Here is a 12,986-nt window from a genome sequence, read left to right as displayed (position 1 = left end):
AAGATCGGCTCCATGCACCAAGTGCATTACAAATCATGTTTATTGTTGAGCTTTCTGTCATTAAACCTATCACAGCACAGCAAATAAAGGCCTCAACAAGAAAACTAATATCTCCTGTGCTTTCACCTCCTCTAAATCATGGCAGTGATTTGGTGTGTCGCCCTGACTCAGCATCACATCACTGTTGGAGATGGAAGCACGAAGAGTGATGGAGAAATATTTTATAAAATAATCATCAGTGTACTTTGCACTTTATTCAATAAGTGTGTGGATAATTACCGCATGGAAAGAGGTTTAATTAGTCAGAGTAGTGCAAGCATGAAATTAAATCCTTGACAAACTTACAGATTTTTCATAGAAATGTGATTGATTAGAAACTAACTTAAACATCAAATGTCTTACCTGATGTGTAGAAATATTGATGTAAAAAGACTTAATTTAAAAGTGATTTTGGAGTGTAATGGTGCTGCTACAGTTGGTGCATTTCTACACAGAGTCACTTTAAATGACAGTAACAGAGTCACACGTTCCCATTTATCCAAAACTGAGCTTTTGCTGATGCTGTATTTCCCCTCTGATGATTCTTTATGGATCCATCACTGTTGGCCCTTCATCAGCTGTTTTGTAGCTAACTCAGCATGTAAAATCAACATCAGAGTACTGTAAGAGACAGCTGTCTGACATTGACTCAGCCCAGTGAATCAATAATTTTACCCATTTAATGCATTTTTTCCCAGTGTTTACCCCCCTGCTCAATATTTTCTTCTTCCACAAGCAAAAGACCATGAACTATCATCATCAGTGCAAAGCAAAACCAAACTTTACTGGGCCATCCTCAACTTTGTATTAGACAGATTCTGAACTCATTTTTCAATTTTATTCGGATTCACAGTATAAAACTTGTTGAAGTATGTTTGTATTCAGGGATAGGTGATATTCAAATGACCATGCAGCTAACAGTGTATTTATTAAAACAGTCAAATACAAAGTTTTAAGTATTACACAACCTTGAGCACAGAGGTGAATAACAACAACTCTACAGACTCTTAATCTGAAGAGGTCAAAAACAGTTGGCCCTCCCAAATGTCAGACAGGCAGCTGTGACTTCTAAAATAGATATAAGAGAACAAAAGTGTAATAAAGCAGGGGATAAAGTTATAAAAGTCTAAAAGAATCAAATCAATTTTAAATGATCTCATCATCCTATTCATTCTCTTCATTTTCTAATTTCTTAAACAGTCCATCTCAAATAGCAATAAAATATCCTCTATCTTAGATTCAGATGTGTTTTAAACAGCCAATAACCTGCTGGGAAAGCATGTTAGAATTAATGCCACATAATTTGTGACTGAAGGAAGCTTTAAACCAGGTGGAGGCTGCCACTGAGCCTGTTTGAAAAAAATAAATTGCTCTATTAAACAGAGTCACCGTTCAGCAACATTATTCACCAACTACAATTAAATGGGATCCAGATTACATGAAGCAGTCGGCCGCAGTGAAACGCCATGTTGCAGGAGACTAATTTTTCACTGCCTTTAGGGTTCAGGTCTACCTTTCTATTCACTTAATAAGAAGAGAAAGTGAAGGAAAAGCTGTGGTACACACACACACACACACACACACACACACACACACCCAACAAGAGAGTCCTTGGTTGTCTGACCTTGACAATTAATTTGATTCCTGGAAAAAGTGCTTTACCGGTGTGTCTGAAGCGTGTCTCTCAATACGTAGAGACATAGAGAGCTCTTAGAGTGGGCGAGGAGGGAGTGACGCTGTTATTGACTCTTGCCCACTCTGCATACCCCCAGCAAACAGCAGAACACAGTCTTTAGTGACAGTCTCTCACAGGCTCAAGGACAACCAGAGAGAGAGAGAAATATTCATATCCGCTGGAAGCAGGACTCATTTTGAACCGTACTTGCAACTGTGACGGACCTCAGTGATGCAGCAGTGAGGCTGCTTACCTGATAACAGCAGTAACGGGGGAACTGGAGTATGGAAATGTTTATTGTAAAGATAACTGTGCAAGACTGAATATTTATCAAGTGGATGCAGTTGAATCAAACTTTTTTTCCACTCCACTGCATCATGTTTACCTCAAGACAAACAATACAAACTGTGCTAGAGATGTCTGGGGACCATCAGTGCTGTTGTGATGATGTTTATTCTTGATGATAAAAGAAAGAAAATAAGGGAGAAATAAAGAAAACAGGTTGCTTTGTATGTTAAAATCAGTGGTGGAAGATCCATTTATTAAGTTAAAGTGGTAATAACACAGTGTAAAAACACTCTCTTACAAGTTAATGCACTGCATTCAAAAAATTATATGAGAAAAAGTGCAAAAACATCAAAACATATCTAAATTATTTTATACATTATTTTACGGTGTTATTATATGTGTTAAATTGTTTTGATTATTATTAGTGATCCATTCATGTATCAGAAACACTCACAGGTTATAGCTGGTTGCGGTGGACTTAATTTTACTACTTTACTGTAAATTCTCAAATAGTAGTCAGGGCCTTTATTCACCTCAAGTGTAGAAAGAAAAAGGTGACTCAATGTGTATAATCCTAAAACTTGTCAGGCTTTCAATTTGAGAAACATGCAGGAAGTGCTGTTGTGTTTTACTGACAGTACCTTAACTTGACTTAACTTAACTTAACTGAACTTAAAGTCTGTATAAAGAAAAATCAGAGATTTATTTTTAAACATATTATACATGATAAAAAGTAATTGCTGAAAACATGAAAAGACTGAACTATGTGGTACTGAATTGTGAGTTTGAGCATTAAACTATTTTTCATCATTTCTGTGTTAAGGAGTTTTTGGGCGGGCCTGAAATGGTGGCTCGATGAGGTAGAGGGGTTACTAGCATGACTCCTCCCCCACTATATGAACGCTAGAGTGCACAAACAAATAGTTACTATTTTTACACCGGGTAGTTTTACAAGCTTTCATCGGAGACAACTGGGATTCACTTTGGATAATCCGCTGTTACTGGTGAACGGGGCCATTTTCGGTCAACGTTAGTACTGAAAGAGTATTCTAAACCCAGCTGAAGCATCCGTTGATGGGTGGAGCCACCAGCGGCTTCAGCTTCAGCACCATCTGTGTAGCTGGGAGAACTTAACTTACATCCTGCCATTACTTGAATACTAACCTTGATTAAATAAATTACAGTATATAATGTTGGGTATTTTTAACAATGCATCGTATTTTATAAGCCACAAGCTATAAGCTATATGATGCATATCTAAAATTCAGAATCTGTAGGGGTTGTTTTTCATTATGAAATTTGAATGTAACATAAATTTCTTGGTGTGTTTTTACTCCCAAATCGTTGTGAAAAAAATAAATTCATGTGCATGACAAGTGTTGATCTCATTTGTAAAAGACAGATTGACTGCTTTGAGGAATTATAGAATTTATAAATTAATGGCAGAAACATCTAAAAACAGCCATTAACTGTACATTAACTGCGCAATTATAGACACTCAATAATATTCTTCAAAAATGTGAAAAGTATGTAAAATGATGTTTGAAATTTTACACACATTGTACTGTATGCAGATTTACTTTTTTTTTTTTACAGTGTAAGAACTATAGCTATCAAATAAAAAATATAATATTTCAAACTGCAGTGTAATAGAATAAAAGCAAATACCTGAAAACTGTACTTGAATATAGAACATACGTTAATGTACTTTGTTAATTTCCACTACTGATTGAAGCACCCTCACAAGCTCCATCCTCTGCTCCTAAAAAGCCTGTTAGTCATCTTCTGTGACATTGGACAACATGGTTAGAGTCCAGATGTTGTGTATTTGGGCCATATGCTCCATATGTTCACTGACCATATGAGTCCAATAACAACACAGACTGTCCCCGTCACTGCAACAGCTGGGGCAGTACAGGCTTACTACAGCTTAACATCATACTGTACAAACAAACCACACTAACAGAAACACTGAAGGATAGCACTTGGTAATCCTTATAATACTATCGTATGGGGAAAAAAATCATCCGCTCATTTATGCAGGACATTACAGATAAAAACTGCTCCTTTCTTCATATAAATGTTATGCTTGTAGAGTATAACTAAAGAGGACCTATTGTGCTCATTTACAGCTCTATAGTTTTATTCTGGGACTCCACTAGAGTAGCTTTGCATGATTCATAGTTCAAAAAACTCTTAATAAAACTTATTTATCTTATATTGGTTCTTCTTGCAGCCCCTCAGTTCAGCCTCTGTCTCTAACATGCAGTCTTGGCTCCTGTCTTTTTAAACCCCCCCCTCCCAATGAGCCTACTCTGTTCTTATTGGCCAGCTTTCCAGAAGCCATATCAGAGTCATGTCAAGTTGCCGCCGATGCAAACCCAACATTTCATTATTTTTTGACTAAATAATTGGAGACTTTTATTGTAAAAAATTACAGGGAATTAAACATGTTCCTCACTGAATTAGCAGAGCTTCGTTAGCGGTGTTAAAAAATAATCAACATAACACGACATGGAGCTATTTGGAGCTCTTTGTTCAGCGGATCAGTTAGAAATAATGCAGGGAGGAATAGTACAAGCAGAAACAGCCACAGTGATGATGATGTTTGATGAAGAGCTGTGGATGACCAGCACACCTCCACCAGGCACCTCCTGCTGTGTGATGGAAAAACACTCTCAGCGTGCCAGCTCAACTCAAGTCATGGCTCAGTGTGACAACCCCCAAAACAGTGGAAAAATGCCATAATGTTAGTGGAGTGGAGCAGTGCACTTGTGCACTGTGTGTGGAGCAGATGACCATATAAAGAAATCCGTCACAAGCCGATGTCGACTCAGGCTGAAAGTAGAAAAAACAGTTGGAAACTGAGCCTTCAGAGCAGTCTGAAGCCGGTGCTTTTTGCTTACATCGATTACTACGTTTACCAAATTATTTGACACTTTGGCCATGTTTAATATGAACATTAGACATTGTGACATTATATATATATGATTGAAAATAAGGAAAAGCATTAAAGGTCCCCTTTAAAGAACAATGTGAAATCTGCTTCGCCAACACCACCTCCCCCCTCGCTTCAAAGAGGCACAGGCATAATTGCAAATTGGCTCACCTTAGAGATCAAAGTCATCCTTTTATAATTAGCTTGCAACAAGCGCTCAAAGTGAAGATGACCCATTTTCTGCGCACTTTTTAATTAGCTTTACTGTACTCAATTATAGCCATGATGAATTCATCTTATTCTGTCAGATATTGTTAGTAAATGCACACCGTTTTCACTGTTTCAGAAGCTGTCGATGCTAGAAAGAGCTGAAACTATACATTTCCTCAGCAGGTCTTTGAACATCCCACATTATCTGTTTTTTGGGTTTTTTTTTTTCAAATGTGCCACCACATCCAAGTAGGTTACACAGACACTACACAGACACTTCCTCCCCAAAGCAAAGTAAAAGTTGACACACATTGAAAACCTAAGCGCACAGCACAAATCAATGCAGAGGTGGTCCTTCATGTGTATTTGCGTATTGATTGCTATGGTCTCTCTCACGCTTTGCTGCCCCTTTGGTGTTTCAAGGCCTTAGGGATCGTTGATGTTTTCTTGACTTTCAAAAACTGACTTTCAACTAGAAACAAACACTGGCAGCTCATTTGCACACACACACACACTCCTACCCACTTAAACATGCACATGCATTCTACTTACACACCATAGATGTAGGTTTTGTATAAGGCAGCAGATGTCTTTGAGATGTAGTGTAACAACAAGGTACACAAAACAAAACAAACAAAAAAAAACACAGTCTGTCTTTTTGTGTAAAAATATAGAAATAAAGTGCTATAGTAACTGCTTGGTACCAAAGTCCTAGACACTAAATCATGATGATTTGTCAAACTTGGCTGCTGTCATAGCACCAAACAATAACATACATGAACAATCCTGTACTACATAAGGTGGTTTGTACTTTTTGTTCCTTTTTGTGAAATTGAAGCATCCCTTTGAATTTAAATCAAAAAAAAGATGAAATGGCCATTTTCAACCACACATACAGTACATCTAAAGTATTAAACTTGGAGGTCAGTCCATCTGCTATAGAATGCATGTTTTGTGTGGAGATTCATTTGCAGAGTTGAGTGCTGCAGACGCTGCTCTCGCCACGTACCGCAGGTCATGTCTTTCATGCCAGAATGCACTTACCTTTATTGTTTACTTTCATTGTCATTCACATTCACCTCTTTAATATGCCAGTGGTTTTGAAATGTGGCTGCAAGCTTATAAAAACATTTTTTATAAGCTTGTTAACAGAAGTAACATTATTAGTTTGTTAACTGGCGAGCCCAAAACACTGATTGCAATTTAATTTGGAGTGCTGGGTTTGTGTTAAAGAAAAAAATCATGCAAACTTTGCAATGCAAAGGGACTTCTGCCATGAGATCTGTCTACTTTGAAACACAAATAGAGTGTACTTATAAATGAACAGAGGACTCACTGAAAATAAATGCAATGCAATGCATCTCAATTTTTTCATATTATGAAAAGCAATTAGGGCAGCAGCAACTAATAATTATTTTCATTTTGATGTTGTATTCACACTTTTCATTCACAATCAAAGCTCGCTATTCAATCTCTTAATATATTAAGTGTTTAGTAAATAAAATGCCAAACATTACAAATACCCACCACAGGTTTTGAAGCGGCTTACTTCATCTGATAATTTTCAATTTTACGCATTCATTTATGACATCAAACTCTCACAAAACTGTGAAAAGCAACCAATTATCACATTTGCACAGCTTTAACCACAAAATATTTTGTATTTTTACTTAATAACTTAAATGATTGTCAAACTTGAAGCAATATGTCACAATTTTAAAGCTAAATTTCACATTTCTTCACATTCATCCATTTCATGCAGGTCCATCTCAGCAACAGTCAAGGAGCTGTCATGAGCGGTCCAGTGTTTCAATGTCACCACAGGTTTATACTTTATTTCTGCCACATACTCTCACCGGCCACTTTATTAGGTACACCTGTGCAATCAATGCAATCCAATACAACAACTTATTTTCATAAATACATTTTCAGTTTTTGCCGATTTTGTCAGAAAGGCGAAAATTCTCCTTTATGTTTATTATTGAGGTCGAAGTGGGTGGTGGTGTACTGGAGTGCATTATATTGAATGGTGTTCCTAATATTTTGTCCACTCCATTAACATACATGAGGAGGAATATTAGGAACACTTTTCAATATAATGCACTCCAGTACACCACCACCCACTATGACCGCAATAATGTAGAATTTATGGCTGAGCTGTTGTATTGGATTGTAGTAGATTACACAGGTGTACCTAATGAAGTGGCGAATGAGTGAATAATTATAATGCAAACAACTAAAACAGATATTTTTGAAAAGAAAGAACATAAACACAATATTTCAAAAAATACCATTTGCATATTTGTGAACTGGGGAAATTGTGTCTCCGAAGCAACGGTGCTGCTTTATTCATTATAAGGTGAAAATGTGTAGCGTTTTTCTCACTGCAGCATCTTAAGCCCAAATACTATAGATGTCCATATATTGTGTAAAACATTACACCCTTAAAACAGACTTACACTCTACTTTCCATGATCTGTCTCTCTTGTCTCAAGGTCTAAAAGTCCTTCTTTAATGCGTCTCGTCCCCTGCTTCAACAAATCCCTCTCATGGCTCAACTGGTTTTAAGCAGTGAAATCAATAAGACGTCCCAGCTTTCACTGGGCTTCAGAGCAGCTTTTAAAAGACATTTTGAAAGACAGCCAACCAAGGATGATCTTATCATGTCACTTATGAACCCATTCCATCTAAACTGTGGATAAAGTTGGCAACAACATGCAGGAAAGTCATGTCTGAAGAAAATAAATCTTCTTGGGCCTCAGACCTTGTGGCATTAAGACTTCGATCTCAGCAGATACTGTACCACAAAACAACACCATAAATAAATTCATCTCTCTCTTCCTCACTGAATACAAAGACAAGATGATCCAAAATGGCACTCTGACAGCAGATATTACACTCCCATTAGGTGAAGATGGGGACACTGAAAGTGCTGCCAGAGGTAATAGGTTTGGTAATTTGTTTGTGTGTGTGTGTGTGTGTGTGTGTCGGGGAAGAGATGAATCCTCAACCTGAGGAAAATGATACGTCATTGTCACATTCAGCCACTGCCTCCTGTCTTATAAAAACTGATGACAATCTTCTCTCAGGCCTTAAAGCCTCTATCAAGATGATGATATGGTTCTTTTACACAAATAAATCTGATTCCTCTGAAATATTAAACTGGGCGTAATACATTTGTGACAGTTGCAAAAACATGAACGGTGCATATATATATATAAGGCTATATATACTGAACCAAATATGCTGACAATTGTACTGATACACAATGTAGAGTAAATGCTGCTTTCAAGTGATCACTCTTAAATGTCACTGAAATTTTCAAAGTTTCAAAGTTTTTCGAGTCTGTCCAACAGTCAGGAGCCCAAATCAACATTGACACGTTTTCCTTGCTGTAATCATTCCTCCTGTTCATACTGGCCATTAGAAGAAAGCACATTTGAAGGGGATAATTTAATAGTCAGTATGAACCGGAGGAATGATCACAGCAAGCAAAACCTGGTTCAATGTTCATATGAGCACCTGACTACTGTTTTAAGACAAGCTTGAAAAATTGTAAACTTGTTCTTTAATGTGATGGACACGGAATGGCGAAGCAGAGTTGCTCTACCAATAAGCCGGCTACAGAGATAGTCACAGAGCGGGATCAACATCTGTGTAAAAGGGACAGCCAGCAAGGTGGGACAGGGAGCTGACGCTGTTGTGTCACACGACACACCTCTGAATCCGGAACGCTGGCACGCTATGTAAAAGAAAACACGGGGCGGCATTATGGCGGCTTTGTTTGGTTCAGTGTAAAAAAGCAAAGGTGGCTTAGAGACAGATCTTCTTTATGGCTATAATGTGGGATCAAGACCAACATCCTCTCACTGACTGTCTACATCACAGAGAAACTGACATTGTCCACACACACAGACGTGTCAGTTCGAGAGACGAGGCAACACCTTCGAAAATTCGAATCTCTCAGGGACACCCATAGACCCTCTACTCTGGTGCTGTGAAAAGCATCCTAACAGGATATCACAAACTGGTCTTTTCACCAGAAGGTGCAGAACCAGCATCTAGTAGGACTTTGAAGGAGCCTCAACACCCCAGAAGTGAACAGTTCCAGCTTCTACGTTCATGCAAACAGGCATCTCTGTATATCCACAAATACAACACAGAGAGAGAAAAAGCTTATGTCCAGAGTCTCTGTCTCTGAGTTTGTACAATTTTTTTCTTAATGATTCAGTCATATTTTTTGCCTAAAATATGTATATTTTTCATTTGTCCAATACTGAAAATGCACACTCTAACATTTTGATACTTATATTAAATATATTTGTACATTCTTTTTTCTAATCATTATTTTTCACACTTATTCTAATTCTTGTTAATGAACATTAGCCTTTTAGCACATCCTCTAGAGCAGTGGTTCCCATAGCACCCCTTCATAAGAACTATTTTGTCATGGAAGCCCTCCTTACTGCTGAGTACCTGAAACACTCTCAAGCCACAGAACGTGTCGCTTTACTATGAAAACCAGAAAACGTGGACAACATTAACTGAGGTGTTTTTACTTTTTCTGTCGTAATATATCTGAAAATGTAACATAATACATAACGTCACCTCATTTTAACATGGTGAAATGATATCAAAAATACACAAAAGAATGACATTTTTTACCCACTTTGGGAACCATACTGCTCTAGAGTTTGCCATCCCCGCTTTTCACTGCACAAATTGAAAATATGAGTATGTCACAAATAAATCTTTGAATATTAGATCTCAACCATTTGCTATAAATAGTCAATTCCTTGACATAAATGTCAAAAACTTTTTTCAGCGTCGCATGTGCTCTGTCGTCACAATCACAATATTGTTTCCAGCACCTGAAGGCACTTCACTCTTCAGTCTGACAATCCAGACATCTTTTTTTTTTTTTTTTAAATGTCACCAGCTTGTACTACAAAGATTATGAACATGTCTGGCATTGACACGGTGGAGGGCACAATAGCTCAATAGCTAATGCTGCCGGGATGAAAACAGCAGGCATTAGAGCGGCGGAAAATTCAATATCAATTAATGCAGGATTCAAAGCTCGGCTTGACACAGCAGTTAGTGTTTCCTCCTTGAACAGCAAGAGAGAGGTACTCAAGCTCAGCCCCAAGGGAACCCAAGGATTAGCTGCACAGTCAATACATGAGTTGCCTTTCTGCTTTTCTGCTTTTCTGCTTTTGGTACTCTTCTCTCTCTCACTCGCTGTCTGTCATGCATGTTTCTCTATAGTAGGCTCTCGAGCAGATTGATCTATTGCAGGAGTGTTGAAAGGCATGCTCAGCTTAGGAGAGAAACTATTAGTCACTATAAAAAATAAAAAGGTAAAAACAGTTGGTTGGTTGATTGATTGGTTTTAAACTTCTTATTTACCAGTGGTGGAAAGTACATTTACTAAGTTCTGTACTTAAGTACATTTTTGAGGTACTTGTAGTTTACTTGATTATTTCCATTTGATGCTACTTTATACTCCACTACATTTGTCTGACAGCTTTAGTTACTTTTCAGATGAAGAATTGACACAATGGATAATATAACAAGCTTTCAAAATACAACACATTGTTAAAGATGAAACCAGTGGTTTCCAACCTGTTTGGCTTTTGACGTCTTACAAAAAGCAGTGTGTAGTCAGGGTCACATTTCAGATGTCTATGAGTTGTTAACAGCTCCACCAAACAGTGATTTTTTCCTCTAAACTTCTCACATGGTTTCATTTCAATAAATGTTCAAATGATCCAATATTTCACCAAAAATCAAAGATTAGAGAAAAAGTCCAAAAACTCAAAACAGATTTGTGTATCAGAACTTCCTTTTTTCTTCTTTCCTCTCCCATTTATCATCTCACGACCCCTCAGATTTATCTAGTGACCCTTTGGAGAGGCCCCTAGGTTGGTAACCACTGGACTAAACTAGCTAACTGTATATAAGGTAGTTGAAATTAGCTCCACCTCCAGCAGCTACAACAGTAACATGCTGCTTACACACTGATGCTTCAGTATTAATAATCTAATGATGTCATATATAATAATATATCAGTCAGAGGGACCAAAATACTACTTTTATTGCAATACTTTAACTATATCAAGCTGATAATATTTATGTACTTTTACTTGAATAGGATTTTTTCATGCATTTTACATGTGATGGAGTATTTTTACATTGCTGTATTGGTACTTTTACTTAAGGATCTGAATACTTCCTCCACCACTGTTATTCACTTACTATTTCTTACCTTATTGATCTTCAGATGGTCAATGTGGATTGATATGTGATATTAAAGCCTTAATTCTATATCACAGAATCAGTACAACAATTACAAAGTAACATGTGGATGGGTCATTTTTCCTGATTGTGATTCTTGGTGGCATAAACTGTCTCTGACAGACGTTTGAGCCACAGTGAAACCTGCTTGAGTAAATGTTAACCTGTCATGGCCTCTCAAAGTCCTGAATATCCCTGCTTCATTATAGCCTACAGCTTGTGTTGCTCTCATTTCAGCTACATATTTCTGTACTTCAGAGAATAATTAACGGCCGATGACACATTTTTAATCAATAAAAAATTAACCAACACCATGACTGATTGGTGTGTTTGGCTTGATCCTTTAGTCGTACTGCTATTTTTTTCATGTATATAACTATTTGACAAGTTGATTTAGTGGTTATGAATGTGAAAAACATGTTAGTATAAAGTTGAATTAGTCATGAAATGTTCATTATTTGGACAAATAATACTTGCACTCCCCCTTATTCAGAAATATTACTTAAAGGTGCAGTGTGTAGAATTTTGTGGCATCTAGAGGAACAGGCTTGGCAGAAATGGAATATAATATTCATAAGTATGTTTTAATTAGTGTATAATAACCTGAAAATGACAATTGTTTTTTTGTTACTTTAGAACGAGCCCTTAATATCTACATAGGGAGTGGGTCCTCTTCCACAGAGCCCGCCATGTTGCACCGCTATGTTTCTACAGTAGCCAAAAGTGGACAAACCAAACACTGGCTCTAGAGAGGGCCTTTCAGGTTTTTCGTGAGCCACCGTAGGTTCTCCTACACGCTTGGAAGGGGAGGGGGTGGTATTCAGTGCGAACCTCACCGCTAGATGCCACTTAATCCTACACACTGGTCCTTTACAGAAATACACATATTGTTTAGTCTGATTTTCTACGTTATGTATGTAAGGAGCCACAGACTCAGAATACATGAATTTGACATATTGTTACATATTACAGTGTATGTATTTGCAACCATACACTGTATATTTTATATTTATATAGAATTTAACAATTTAACATATATGATCCAGTTATCACATGAAGAAATTGTAACTTATATTTACTCCAAAGGTAAATTCTCTTGTTTAATAGAGTAGATATTCTTCTGTACTTTTACTACACTCTTTAGGACTTCATTGACCAGAAGATAAAATACTCTTCTTATCTACTGCTTGTAGAATCCAACTTGTATTGTTTTTTATTGGGATTACAGTCATGACCTCTTGGTCAGCGTTGGCTAAGCTCCAGAGAGGATTAAAAACTGAAGTCCAATTTATTCTGTGCCCTTTGACCTGAGCAACAACTGCTCAGAGCTCTGCTCCACTATTATAATGAGAGATGGAGTTAAGAAGAAAAGCTAGTGGATGTTTTACTGTTTCACACCACATTATATTACAGATTTCCAACCCAAAAATTAAACGCTGGTGGTTTACTGTGACAGAATTGATGTCGAGATTAGTTAGATTAGAGATTAGTTTTCTGAAAGTAGCTGTGAATGAGCACTTGCAAGTTCATGAAATTGGA

General features: G+C 37.2%; 1 protein-coding gene and 1 long non-coding RNA gene across 2 annotated transcripts in view; one reads left to right on the top strand and one right to left on the bottom strand.

Annotated features, from left to right (window-relative positions):
- Positions 1–12,986, top strand: part of pcp4b (Purkinje cell protein 4b) — a 39,413-nt gene that overhangs the window by 24,478 nt on the left and 1,949 nt on the right. The window lies entirely within an intron of this gene.
- On the bottom strand, positions 4,105–12,455 carry LOC122984039. The gene is made up of 3 exons (XR_006403809.1): positions 12,443–12,455; positions 8,865–8,870; positions 4,105–4,195 (listed from the first exon to the last, which is right to left on the bottom strand). It is a non-coding gene; the product is annotated as an uncharacterized LOC122984039 (long non-coding RNA).

The sequence above is a fragment of the Thunnus albacares genome, chromosome 6 (genome assembly GCF_914725855.1).
Source record: "Thunnus albacares chromosome 6, fThuAlb1.1, whole genome shotgun sequence".
NCBI classification, from domain to species: Eukaryota; Metazoa; Chordata; class Actinopteri; order Scombriformes; family Scombridae; genus Thunnus; species Thunnus albacares.
This window is presented reverse-complemented; position numbering and strand designations above follow the sequence as displayed.